This window comes from Vulpes vulpes, chromosome 3 (assembly GCF_048418805.1).
Source record: "Vulpes vulpes isolate BD-2025 chromosome 3, VulVul3, whole genome shotgun sequence".
NCBI lineage: Eukaryota > Metazoa > Chordata > Mammalia > Carnivora > Canidae > Vulpes > Vulpes vulpes.
Window position 1 is genome coordinate 86,349,983 of NC_132782.1, and position 14,945 is coordinate 86,364,927.

The following is a 14,945-nucleotide window of genomic DNA, read 5'->3' on the forward strand; positions in this document are numbered from 1 at the left end:
GACCGGGGATCGAGTTCCACGACGGGCTTGAGCCTGCTTCTGCATGGAGCCTGCTTCTCCCTCTGCCTGTGTCTCTGCCTTTCTCTCTGTGTGTCTTTATGAATAAATAAATTTAAAAATCTTTAATAATAATAATAATAATAATAATAATAATAATAATAATAAAAATAAAATAAAATATTGCCAACAAAACAGACCAAAATACTCATACTGGGTGCCCTTTGGTAAGAGGTCTGTAGATGACTTTAATTTCGCTGGGTCTATTTTTCTGTATTTTTGATATATTCTATTATATGGTGATGTACTGTAATATCTAGGAAAAAATATTTTAATTTTTAAGTGCAGCCTAATCAAATTGAGGAAAAATTTGAAGTTTCCACTGTAGCTTTTCTCCATAGTTAGAGCAGGCACACATTAACGAATAAAACACACCAGCCCTCAAATATAGCAGCCTACCCTCTGCATTCTTTTCAGAGATGAGAAATTATTCTACAAAACAATTTTAAAACTCAGCATTTAAGGAAAAATTATTGAAAATAAAGTCCATGTGTATTCATAATATCTTGATTTGTCATTATGCTTTGGCTTAGTTCATTCCTATTCTCTTTTATTCTCATGAACTGAGAAGACGCAGCAATGGTGCAGCTAAAATTTTGCCTTTGCTAATAACTTAGTTTATGAATGTTATAAATATAACCGATTTTTAAGGGAGAAAGCACATTCTTGGCAAAAAAACAAATGTCTCTTAAGATGGGCTTAATTAAAACAAAATACTCTCTAAATAGAATACCTCACCAGAACTCATGAAAATTTTAGAAGTTGAACATGACAAAGTGGGTTTAAAAACATGAGAATATTTAAAGCAAAACATTCTTCTTTGTAAATGTCCCAAAATATGTCTAAGAGTGCTTGAAAAGTCAAGACTACAGAACAAAGACTCTGTGTTTGAAATTTTAATATGCACATTAAAAAGACCAAGAAATATGACTGTAATCTGAGTAAGATTAGACAAAACCAGGAAGGTGATAAAATAACAGAAGGAAGTGCCTTTCAACATAAGAATTTTAGGCTTATACAAGAGACCTTAGCTCTTAAAAAAGTGACAATGGCAAGGAGCCATATTCAAAGCAAAACTTCATGGTTCAAAGACAAAAGACATTTTAAAAAATTATTTCCATTTTCCCACTTTGAAAAGGCCTTTTCATTGCAGTTTACTACGAAATTTTACTATATTTTCCAAAGTAATCTTGGCCACATACTTTGTAAGTCAGGAAGAACCAAGTCTTCCTGATCTGAAGTTCTGAAAACAGTTACAACTGGAGGGAGCACCTAGTGGAGTCTCAACTTCTAAAGGATTGGTGAAAACAACCTCTGAAGAGCAACAGCCTTTAAAATGTATTTGCCGGGATGCCTGGGTGGCTCAGAGGTTTAGTGCCTGCCTTGGGCTCAGGGAATGATCCTGCGAACCCAGGATAGAGTCCCACATTGGGCTCCCTGCAGGGGGCCTGCTTCTCCCTCTGCCTGTCTCTGCCTCTGTATCTGTCTCTCATGAATAAATAAATAAAAAATCTTTTTTAAAAAAAAGATTTAAAAAAAAAAAGTTAAAAAAAAAAATAAAAAATAAAAAAAAGAGTTAAAATAAAATAAAATATATCTGTTAACAGGAGCCTGGCTGGCCTTAGTTGGTACAGAGTGCAACTCTTGATCTCAGGTGTGAGTTCAAGCCCAATGTTGGGTATGGAGCCTACTTTAAAAATAAATAAATAAAACAAAAAATAAGATGGGGGCACCTAGCTGGCTCAGTCAGAAGAACATGCAACTCTTGATCTCAGGGTCCTAAGTTTGAGCCCCATGTTCAGGGCAGAGATTACAAAAAAAAAAAAAAAAAAAAAAAAAAAAAAGATAAAAAGCAAGCACCCCATTGCTGACACTTAAAGGGTGAAGGGTGAACGGTGAACTTTAAGAAAATGTTGGGTTGGCAACATTTATCAATGAGGACCCTGAATTCCTGCGTCTGCTCACCTAGGGCTTCATTCACCTGGTATCCCAGGCCCAAGGCTTCATTCTGGATTATGGACCCATCTAAGAACAGCTGTGTGCTTGAAAAGCATGTAGGACTAAATTATATCTAATTTTCCTTTAGGTGATTAAGTTCCTAACTCAAGAATCTATCATTTTTTTACCTTTGAATCTGGAATTCTCAAGGCCTAAAAGGGTTTTAAGGTAACTCCTCATGGTTGGATAGACTCAGAGTACTTACATGCTTCCCAAGCAAAGAACCTACTTTCTGTTTCCAAAAATATCAAATGTTCTGAGCATTATCAAGTTCTTTATCTTTTTTTTTTTTTTTCCAGGCAGCGTTGGAGCAGACTGGAATAAAGTAAGGTAAAATACCGCCTTCTTAGTGATTCGTGTTTTCCCTAAATTATGGGTCTTTTAATGTTGTGATTAATCTCCCCAGACTTTCATTATAGATGAGTAGGAGTTATTACTTGGGTAAGGATTGAATTGAGGTAATTGAGCTGCAGTTGTGTTTTAGAAAAATCAGTGTAGGGGAAGGCTTGGAGGGCCAAGGTGGAAGGCAGAAAGACATGTTTGGAATCTGATGCAGGTAAAACATAAAGGCTCAAGCTAAGGTAGAAGAAGTGGAGATGGACAGAGAGAAGTAGCCAGATTCAGGTATATTAAGCAGATAGAATTGGCAGGACAGCATTGGTATCATTGTTCTAGTTACAACAGCTGTGTAACAAAAAGCCCCAAACCTACAGGTATAAAACCACCATTTATTACATTGATGGATTCTGTGGGTGAGGCATGAACAATGAAAATGGCAAGGATGGCTTGACCCTGTGCTGTGAGGTCTGAGGCTTCAACTGGGAAGGCTCAAAGGCTGGGAGGGGTGAGGGAACTACAATCATGTGGAAGCACCTTCACTCACATATTTGAAAACTGAAACTGGCTTCCAGCTGGGACCTCAGCTGGAGCAGTCAGCCAGAATACCTACACATGGCCTCCCCATGTGGTCTGGGCTTCCCCTACAGCATGTGGGCTTCATGAAGGGTCTCTGGCATGACCATGCAGGGCTCCAAGCACTGATGTTCAGTGAACGAGACAAAAGCTGCATAGCCTCTTATGACCCATCCTTTAAGTCATGGAGTGTCATTTATATCACATTAGTTATAAGTGAGTCATAAGTCTGCCTGCATCCAAGACCAAGGGGATGATGGCGTTACACTCCATCTCTGATGGGGTGACAAGATTCTAGAAAAGCATGTGGGATGGAAGATGCCGTCGTGGCCATCTTTGCCAAATGCCATCTGCCACAATCATTGGCCTTTTCCTATGTGCCAAGTGCCTGTCATTAGGCTGAGCTCCCCTTCTTCCCTCATTTCCTCCTCATGGTAACCGTGGGAGAGGGGTCATCTTCTGACTTCACAGAGGAGGAAACTAGGGCTTGGTGAGATTGTTTTCTTTTCTTTTCTCTTCTTTTCTTTTCTTTTCTTTTCTCTTCTTTTTTTTTAAGATTTTATTTATTTGACAGAGTGCATACAAGCAGGGAGAGTGACAGGAAGAGAGAGAGGGAGAAGCAGACTCCCCTCTGAGCAGGGAGCCCAACACGGGCCTGGATCCCAGGACCCTGAGATCATGACCTAAGCTGAAGGCAGACGCTTCACTCACTGAGCACCCAGGAGCGCCAGAATGTCATTCATCCTTAAAAGCTAAGGAAATTCTGGCATCTGCTCCCACGTGAATGAACCTTGAGGACATTATGCTGAGCAAAATAAGCCAGTCGCAAAAAGACAAATACTTTGTGACTACTTCTAGGAGGTCCCTGAAGTTGTCAAACTCCGAAGAGACAGAGAGGGAGTGAGGGGGGGTGAGGGAGGGGGAGGGGCGGAGGCTGAGTGTTTGATGGGGACAGACTCTCAGTTTTGTTTATGGGATGAAAAGTTCCGGAGATGGATGGTGGTGCTGGTTGCACAACAGTGTAGGTGTGGTGTTGTACCACTGAACCCTATACTTCAAAATGGCTAAAATAGTAACTTTTATGTTAGGGATACTTCACCATGGTTTAAAACAAAACCAGCAGAGGCGGGATCCCTGGGTGGCGCAGCGGTTTGGCGCCTGCCTTTGGCCCAGGGCGCGATCCTGGAGATCCGGGATCGAATCCCACATCAGGCTCCCGGTGCATGGAGCCTGCTTCTCCCTCTGCCTGTGTCTCTGCCTCTCTCTCTCTCACTGTGTTCCTATCATAAATAAAAAATAAATAAAAAAAATAAAAATAAAAAAACCAGCAGAGGCTGTGGGAGGGGGAAATCTTGTGGACAAGATTACTATTTAATGACAGCAGCCAGGGCCCTCGTTCATACTTCTTTTGTTGTCCTTTGATAAGAGGATTTTTAACAGCTCTTCAGAGATGAAATTGTGTTACCATAGGTGGGCAGGGGTGGGGAGATGGTTTGTGAAAAAAAATTTTTTAGGTTCCTTTTTTATCACATTATTTTAAATGTTTAAGTTTGTATCCTTCTGTTGCCCAGAATAAAGAAAGATGAGTATTCTAGATATTCAAGAGCTATGCCTTACATTGCTGAAACATTTTCTCAAATTTTTCTATTAGAAATCTGTGTAAACTGGAGCACCTGGTTTAGTTCAGCATCCACTCTTGATTTTGGCTCAGGTCTGATCTCAGGGTCATGAAATCGACCCTGTGATGGGCTTCATGCCAAGCGCGGACTCTGCTTCAGATTCTTTCCCTCTCCCTTTGTCCCTCCCCTCTGTGTCTGCTCTCTCGCTCTCTAAAATAAGTAAATAAATATTTTTTAAAAATATGTGCAAACTGAGAAATCATACCTCTGACCTACCTTGACAAATACGCTATACTTAAATAAAGTACCTAGGGGTGGCTCAGCGATTGAGCATCTGCCTTTGGCTCAATGTTGTGATCCTGGGGTCCTGGGAGTGAGTCCCACATCAGGATCTGCACAGAGAGCCTGCTTCTGCTTATGACTCTATGTCTCTCATGAATAAAAAAATAAAATCTTTTATAATAATAATAATAATAATAATAATAAATTAATAAATAAATAAAGTACCTAATCTTTTTTTTTTAAAGGAGGTGACTAGGAGCAAAAAGGAAGGGGTGAAGGAGTGAGTGGTGTGGGCTGGGCTGGGGTGTGGGAGAGGAGATCTCAAAGAAGGGGAGCCCAAAGCAAAGCTCACGGCCAGCCATGTACCTGCTTCTGGAAGGACACAGAGGCTGGTGGGACTGCCATCAGTGAGCTAGAGGCAGGAGAGGAGGTCCACAAAGAACAGAGCACAGTTGACATAGGGCCGGGGAAGCACTGTTGGGACTTGGACTTTTAGTCTGGTCACAAAGTGAGACAGGAACTTTTGTGCAAAACACTAGATCATTTCTACAAAACAGCAAAACAAAGGTCCCAAAGCTCTGTTACCGGAGCTGATTGTAGCTTGACACCTAGAGTTGTTTTTTTTTGCCCAAAGCTGAATTTACACCAGGGTAGGAGGCTCCTAAGGACAAATCTAGGGAAGAGGCTAAGAAAACTTTCATACATAAAATATAAAGGGCCATTGGTCCACATTATTGATTTTTCAGTCAGAAGCAGGAGCTCATTTAAAATTGGCAGCTGCCTTGGCTTTTAGATTCTGAAAAACCATATGCTTCAGGATGATAAATGCCAAACATAAATGAAACATAAAATACAATGGGAACTTTCCTGCCTTTCAAGTGAATGCTTTCATTGCAGTTCTAAAGTCTTGTGTGTATAAGTGGACAATTATGCAGATGTTTGAAAGCATGAAGTAGGTCTCCACCAGTCAATGTGTAAAAATGTCCATCATACATTGAGAAGTGAAACAAAGGCAAGTTTTATTATTTTTTTAAAAGATTTTATTTATTTATTCATGAGAGACAGAGAGAGAGGCAGAGACACAGGCAGAGGGAGAAGCAGGCTCTGTGCAGGGAGCCCGAAGTGGGACTCCAACCCGAGTCTTCAGGATCACACGCTGGGCCAAAGGTGCTAAACCACTGAGCCACCCAGACTGCCCCAAAGGCAAGTTTTAAATGGTTCCTATGCCACCCCATTTGGTTAAAATAGAACGTGTTTATGCAAGTATGTCTATAGTGTATGCATAAGAAAAAAGCCTCTTGATGATCAGTTAGTATGGTTAGATCTGTACTAGGATGACCAAGAACTTTCGCATTCTGTATTATATATTTCTGAAGTGCTGGAATTTTAGAATCATGAGCACATATTACCTCTGAAATCAAAAAAACAATAAAGATATTTTTTAATGGAATATCCAGGATATGTAAATATCTCTCCAAATTCAAAAGTAAAAGAACAATCTACGTAATAACAACAAATAAAAAGGGGCACCTGGGAGGCTCAGTCAGTTAAGTGTCAGATTCCTGATTTTGGCTCAGGTCATGATCTCAGGGTTCTGGGACCAAGCCCTGAGTCAGGCTCTATGCTCAGTAGGGAGTCTCTTGAGGATTCTTTGTCGCCCTCTTCCTCTGCCCTTCCCCCTGCTCACTGTCTCTCTCTCTCAAATAAAAAATAAGTGAATCTTGAAAAACAAACAATATCTCATTTAAAAATGAACAAAAGACATGCACAGATATTTCACAAAAAAGGATATACAGATAGCAAATAAACACATGAAAAGATGTTTTTTTTTTTTTGAAGTTTCATTGGAGAAGTTTAATCTTCTACTTTTATAGATATCATGTATTAAATTAGAGAAAATATGTTTTTAACCACTTTTTAAAATATTTTATTTTGGGCAGCCCGGGTGGCTCAGCGGTTTAGCGCCGCCCTCAGCCCAGGGCGTGATCCTGGAGACCCGGGATCAAGTCCCACGTCAGGCTCCCTGCAAGGAGCCTGCTTCTCCCTCTGCCTGTGCCTCTGTCTCTCTCTCCTCTCTGTTTCTCATGACTAAATAAATAAAATCTTAAAAAAAATTTTTTTTTTATTTTTAAGAGGGGCACCTGGGTGGCTCAGTTGGTTAAGCATCTGCCTTCGGCTCAGGTCTTCGGCTCATCTGCCTGGGATCGAGCCCTGCATCAGGCTCCCTGCTCAGTGGGAGACTGCTTCTCTCTCTTTCTCTACCCCTCCCCTCCTACTCCTGCTCTCTCTTGCACTCGATCTCTCTCTCTCTCTCTTTCAAATAAATAAATAAAATCTTTTTAAAAATATATTTTGTTTTTAAGTAATCTCTACACCCAACATAGGACTCGAACTTACAACCTAGATATCAAGAATCACATGCTCCACCAACTGAGCCAGCCAGGCACCCCTGAAAAGATGTGTAACATCATTAACCAGTAACAAAATGTAAATTAAGACCACAATGAGATATCTGTCATCGGCTAAAATTAAAAACAGTGACAATACCAAATACTGTCAATGATATGGAAAAATTGGATCATGCATACAGTGTTGGTAGGAATAAAATGGCATAGTTATTCTGGAAGAATAGTCTGGTAGTTTCTTTCCTTTCTTTTTTTTAAAGATATTACTTAATTATTTGAGAGAAAGAGAGAGCATGAGCAGGGGTGTAGAGGGAGAAACAGACTCCCTACTGAGTGCAGAGCCCAACATGGGGCTCTATCCCAGGACCGTGAGATCATGACCTGAGCGAAAGGTAGACACTTAACTGACTGAACCACCCAGGTGCCCCTAATGAATTATTTTCAACACGTCTTTCAAGTTGGTATGTCAAAAAAAGTTCCACCATCCAACCTGATCGATTTTTACTGGCTAACCCAGGACATCTGTATACACCACTATTTCACAAAGTCTTATCTATAAACTACATTGGTGCATGAAAAGATGCAGATTCTAGCCAGCCTTTCTAAATTGGGCTATCTTGGCCATCTGCATGGCTATTACATATTTCTAGTGGCTTTTATAACCAGTCTAGCATGAGAACCATTGGTACATATAGTTTATGCAACTGAAATCAGAGAAAGTTAAAAAAAAAAACACAAATATTTTACATGGCTGAGAATAAAATACTGGGGAGTTGACTAAAATAACAATGGTCTTATTAGGACGCCTGGGTGGCTCAGCGGTTGGGCGTCTGCCTTCGGCCCAGGGCATGATCCCGGGAGTACCCAGTCAGGCTCCCTGCATGGGGCCTGCTTCTCCCTCTGCCTATGTCTCTGCCTCTCTCTCTCTCTCTGTGTGTGTCCCTCATGAATAAATGAATAAAATCTTTTTAAAAATATTTTAAATAACCATGTATGGAAATATACTTTGGTAAGCAAATTAATCTGAGTATCACAATCAGTTGAAAAGATGCTTTGTAGGGGCACCTGGGTGGCTCAATGGTTGAGACTCTGCCTTTGGCTCAGGTCATGATCCTGGGGTCCTAGGATCAGTCCCACATCGGACTCCCAGAGGGGAACCTGCTTCTCCCTCTGCCTGTGTCTCTGCTTCTGTCTCTGTGTCTCTTATGAATAAATAAAGTCTTTAAAAAAAAAAAAAGAAGAAAAACCCATTTTAAAAAAAGAAGATGCTTTGTGGACAAGAGAAAAAAAATTTTTTTGTTTAAGGGAGGCATATGCTCATGTCTCAATCCTTCCAAACTGAAATTAAACACATGCCTTTAACCAAAAAAACACAAAAAACAAAAAACAACAACAAAAAAATACATGCCTTTAGCCTTGACATTAAAGCTCAGTATAAATTAATGTCTTTCACCTTCTAGTTTTATTTGAAATGCAAAATGGAAATAGTAATAGATTGACTGAACTGATAATTTATTAAAAGTTGAATTCTGGGGCAGCCTGGGTGGCTCAGCAGTTTAGCGCCGCCTTCAGCCCAGGACCTGATCCTAGAGACCCAAGATTGAGTCCCACTTCGGGCTCCCTGCATGGAGCCTGCTTCTCCCTCTGCCTATGTCTGCCCCTCTCAATCTCTCTCTTTCTCTCTCTCTCTCTCTGTGTCTCTCATGAATAAATAAATAAAATCTATTTTTTTAATAAATAAAATCTTTACAAAAAGTTGAATTCTGGGGGTGCCTGGGTGGCTCAGTGGTTCAGCATTTGCCTTTGGCTCAGGTTGTGATCCCGGGGTCCGGGGATCGAGTCTCACATTGGGCTCCCAGGAGGAAGCCTGCTTCTCCCTCTGCCTCTCTCTGTGTTTTTCACAAATAAATAAATAAAATCTTTAAAAAAAAAAAAAGTTGAATTCTGTTTGCTAAGGTAGCTGGTCAAATCAGGAAAGCAGAGGGACCCAAAATCTAGCAGGCAGAGCATGGATATTTAATAACTTAGCCAAAGGGAGTGCCTGGGTGGCTCAGCTGGTTAAGCATCTGCCTGCAGCTCAGGTCATGATCTCAGGGTCCTGGGATCGAGTCCTGCATCGGGCTTTCAGCTCAGCAGAGTCTCTCTCTTCCTTTCCCTCTGCCCCTCTCCCTGCTCATCCTCACTGTCTCTGTCTCTCAAATGAATAAAGAAAAGATACTTTTAAAAAACCCACAAGTGCCATGTTAAGTAGTTTTCAGGTCTCCCAGCACACCTCAAAGTTACTGTCCAAATAAATTCAATGAACCTTCTTTAAACCCATTTGTGAGTTGTCCCCAGTCTTGAACACCACAATTGTCCATAGCTCGGCAGGGATGGAGCTAGGCCACCCGCTAAGCAGCCTAATGTGAGAACCTACACACTTACCCCAGTAGGCACTCAGATATCAAAAAGCTACGTAAGCTTTTTATTTTCACTTTTAAATCTTTCTCTACAGAATGTACTTGTTGCACATATTTTCCCTCATGGAATGTTCTCTTTAACCACCAATGCTGATGATCTTGCCAATAACCAGATTTGAACCTTAGCCATCAAATAACCCTCCCTGGTGCCTCCATGGTACATATACAATATTTAGGACATATCTGCACTTAGAATTAGCAACTATGAAAAAAAAAAGAATTAGCAACTATGAGGCCAAAAATTAGTTATTTTTTTAAGTAACCTCTATACCCAACACAGGGCTTGAACTCAAGACCCAGACATCAAGAGCCACATGCACCACTGATTGAGCCAGCCAGGTACCCCAGTTTTTAATCTTAATTTTAACCATACTGCTAGCTAGAAAGTTTAAAACAAAAGGAATGTTAACATTATTAGACCCAGTTATTCTTTTAAACTGTTACTGAGTAGTATTTCAATGAATTTAAGCTCTTAAGTACACAATGACTCTATTCCCAATTGTAACTACCATTTGTTGGGTGTCATCTGTATGCAAGCACAGGACAAAGTACTTTGCATGCTTTAGTACATAAGATCCTCCATAATACCCCTAACAACATAGATATTAACACCTTTTATAAATAAATTAGGGGTGCTCGATCCCTGGGTGGCTCGTTGGTTGAATGTCCAACTCTTAGTTTCAGCTCAGGTCATGATCTCAGGGTCATGAAATCTGAGCCCCACATTGGGCTCCACACTCAGTGTGGAGTCGGCTTGGGATTTTCTCCTTCTCCCTCTGCCCCTCTCCCTGTTCATGCATGCTCTTTCCCTCTCTCTCCCCCTAAAATAAACAAAATCTTGGGATGCCTGAGTGGCTCAGCAGTTGTGCATCTGCCTTTGGCTCAGGTCGTGATCCCAGGGTCCTGTGATCGAGTCCCACATTGGGCTCTCTGCGGGGAGCCTGTCTGCCTCTGCCTCTGTCTCTGCCTCTCTCTCTCTATGTGTGTGTCTCATGAGTCAATACATCAATCTTTAAAATAAATAAATAAGACAAAATAAACAAGATCTTTTAAAAAAATGATAAAGAAGGTAGCTGAGGATCAGAGTTTACATGCCTTCCCAGGGTCACACAGCAGCAGGGAGCCTGGGATCCCACCAGCAGGAGGTGGGATTCAAACCCTGGTCTGAATCACTCCCAAATCTTTCTACTGAGCCCCCTGCCCATGGAGCTTTCTACTGCCTAATGGTGCGTGTGTGTGTTACAGAATATAGAAAACACACAATTTATCATTTTAACCAGTTTTAAGTGTCTAGTTCAAGGGCATGAAGCATATTCACATTGGTGTGCAACCATCATCACCACCCATCTCCAGAACTTTTCCATCTTCTCAACCTGAAACTCTGTCCCCATCCAACACTGACCCCATCCCTTCCCCCAGCCCTTGGCACCCACTCTTCTACTCTCTGTCTCTATAGCTTTGGCTACTCTAGGTCCCTTACAGAATTAGAATCATACAATATTAATCCTTTGTGTCTGGCTTATTTCACTTGGCATAATTTTTTTCAAGGCTTTTTTTTTTTTTAGATTTTATTTATTTATTCATTAGAGACACACACAGAGAGAGAGGCAGAGACACAGACAAAGGGAAAAGAAGGCTCCATTCAGGGAGCCCGACGTGGGACTCGATCCCAGGTCTCCAGGATCACGCCCTGGGCTGAAGGCAGATGGTTAACTGCTGAGCCACCCAGGCGTCCCTCTCAAGGCTGTTCTAAGTTAAAAAACAACTTCAAACAACTTCCCAAATGGAAATACTCTGTTTACCTACAAGCTTTGAAGACAAAGCCTGCTTCTGGGCCTGTCAGTGGCTGCCAGGGTTCAGGGAGACTGAGATCCGTACCCTTAAAGCTGTGAGGAGAGCCTCAGGACCTATTGATTCCCAAACATGCAGAAACAAATTAAATCCACCGAAATAAACCAGGGACCCACAGAGTTGACACAAAGATGTTTTTTTTTTTTTTTTTTGACCCAAAGATGTTAACAGATTTTCTTTCTCCCTTCCTTCCTTCCTTCTTTCCTTCCTTCCTTTCTTTCTTAGGTTCTTTCTAGCTTAGGTTAAACAGGATTTCTTTTCTTTTTTTTTTTTTTAAGATTTTATTTATTATTCATGAGAGACCCAGAGAGAGAGAGAGAGGCAGAGACACAGGCAGAGGGAGAAGCAGGCTCCATGCAGGAGCCTCATGCGGAACTCGATCTCGGGACTCCAGGATCATGTCCTGGGCTGAAGGCAGGTACTAAACCGCTGAGCCACCCAGGGATCCCCAAACAGGATTTATTTTCATTTGTAAGAGAACCATCTAGCAACAGATTTATTCAATTCTCCTAAAAATGGTGGCATTCTTTTAAACTATTCTTTCAGAAGCAGCAGTTACATAAATGGAATATTGGGTTCAACCTAAAAATGTGCCCCTACCTTGTTAACTTTATTATTATGCATATGATCATGATAAAAGATTAGGATATTCTTCACATTTCCAAGCAAAATCCGAAGCAATACGCTTGTTCTTATCAAACCCCTAAAAACAGCCATTTGAGAGTAAAGCAGCAGAGCTTTATGCATTACATCACCCTAGTGAAGCTACAGGTTCCAACTCATGCACCAACAAATCTACATAGCTAGCTTTTTTTTTTTTTTAAGATTTTATTTATTTATTCATCAGAGACACAGAGAGAGAGGCAGAGACATAGGCAGAGGGGAAAAGTAGTTTCCCTGCAGGGAGCCCGATGCAATGCAGGACTCAATCCCAGGACCTAGGATCACGACCTGAGCCAAAGACAGACACTCAACCACTGAGCCACCCAGGGGCCCTACAGGGCTAGCTTCTACATTTCACTTTTATAGAATTTATTTTACACCTATTGTACCAAATAGCATTTTGTCTTTTTTTTTTTTAAGATTTTATTTTTTTAAGTAATTTCTATACCCAATGTAGGGCTCAAACTCACAACCCCAAGATTGATAGTCATGTTGCCCTTCTGACTGAGCCAGGCAGCCTACCTACCCTTACAGTCTTCCAACATTATAGCAGTTCAATTTCCATCATTTGACAGTGCATTTATGGGACAATCTGCAGGCAACTCATTTTAGCAGACAAATTAAAGAACGCTTTTAAACAGACATGACTGTCCTAAATTGTTTATTAGGTAAGAATTTCACAAACATTAATTATATTAGCGGCAAGGTGGAGCAGGAGAGGATCCCTCCTTCTCCATGCCCCCCTGCGAGGACCACCAATGGTGTGCCGGAACTCGGGATGCTTTCCAAGGCCACATTCTCACGGCTTGCAGATATCAGACCTCAGGTCTCCCTGTGCTCATGAACTGGTTTGGTGATCCACTGGGGGTCAGGATTTCTTCTGATAGCTTTATAGAATGGATCAATGAGGATAACCTCAAAGAATGTGTATGTGGAATCTCTGCCAACCTAGTAAGAATTCAAGACCGTAAGAGCCACAGTGGCCACAGTGGTGTCCAGCTCATTCCTCTGCTATAGACTGTAGGCTTTGGGCAAACTTGAGCTAGTTGACACCATGATGGACAGTCTTGCTGCAGCCTTAAGCAGTGGGTGTTTGCGGCCACTATGTGGCACACGGATCCAGTATATGACATAACCTTGCTTGGTCTTGTACCTCAGTCTGCATGCTTTTTCAGGCCAGGTTGCATGGGGCATCCCATGGAGTGCAGAGAGCTGGTACTGCCAGCAGTGCTTCCAAAGGAAAAAGTGCATTCCATTGGACTTGTTCTTCCTCCATAGCTCCTTGGTATACCTGTAAGCACCTATCCTGGCTTACCTGTGAGCTGATAATTGCCCCCAGATCGAAAGGAAAGGGCTTTTCTCCCCAGTAGACTATTGCTTTAACTTAAATTTTTGGTGCCATATTTTTGGGTCAGGTATATATTGTTTATCACTGATGACAGACAGTAAGCTTCCTGGTTTTAAACAAAAGAAATCTTGGTTCCAGGAGGGACTTCACTACCTACAGAGATTCACAGCAATCCTCGGCCTTTCTTCTTTCTTTCTCTCACCCCAGAAGGGTTCATTGAACAGAAGAAATGCCAGCATTTCCCCCAGATTCAAGCTATTTAACAAGAGGCTATTTTTGCTAATCTTTTGGATTAGTTTTCCTAACTGCTAGAGAAACGGCGCCTTAAAAAGGAAATGTTTCTGCCTTCAAACTTATACTCACTCAGTTTAAAATAGTCATGATCATTTAAAAAAATATAATGCCATGCAAGTACCCAAAAGATTTACCTCCAAACGTCTAGCCAGCTAAAAATAACCTCTAAACAAATAGCAAAACCTGGGCAAGCTCCCACAGAAGAAACCAAAGGCAACAGATCCCAGAGAAGTGAGGACCACTGGGCTGAGGAACAGACCAGCTCTTGGCTTACTTAGTTTGATCCAGAGTAAGAATCAAAAGCGGATGTAGGGTACCAAAAGCTAAGGCAACGAAAGCAAAAATAGACTCCATCATGCTAAAAATGTTCTGCATAGCAAAGGAAACCATCAGTAAAATGAAAAGGCCACCTTTGGAATGGGAAAAAAAATTTGCAAATCATGCATCTGATAAGAGGTTGTTAATATCCCAAGGCTACAAAGAACCCATAGAACTCAATGGGCAAACAAACCCAATTTAAATCTGGACAGAAAAAACTGCAGAGACATTTTTCCAAAGGAGACAGACAAGTGGCCAACAGGTACATGAAAAGGTGCTCAACAATACTCATCATCAAAGAAATGCAAACCAGGGCACCTGGCTGGCTGGGTAGGAAGAGCATGCAACTCTAGATCTCAATGTTATGAGTCTGAGCCCCACGCTGGGTATAGAGATGACTTAAATAAAAAAACTTAAAAAAAAATGCAAACCAAAACCACAATGAGATCTCACCTCACACCTATTAGAATGGCAGCCGTCCAAAACACAAGAGATAAGAGCAACAAGCCTTAGCAAGGATGTGGGTAAAAGGGAATCTTCCTGCTCTGTTTGTGGGAATGTAAATTAGTTCAGCCACTAAGAAAAACAGTATGGAAATTCCTCAAAAGACTAAAATAGAACCACCATATGATCCAGCACTCCCACTGCTGGGTATACACCCAAAGGAAATGAAAACAGGATATTGAAGAGATATCTACACCCCTGTGCTCATTGCAGTATTATTCATAATGGCCAAGAA

General features: G+C 41.3%; 1 pseudogene; it reads right to left on the bottom strand.

The window, feature by feature from the left end:
• Positions 1-12,855: 12,855 nt before the first annotated feature.
• Positions 12,856-14,242, bottom strand: LOC112910010 (large ribosomal subunit protein eL15-like; annotated as a pseudogene).
• Positions 14,243-14,945: the final 703 nt, after the last annotated feature.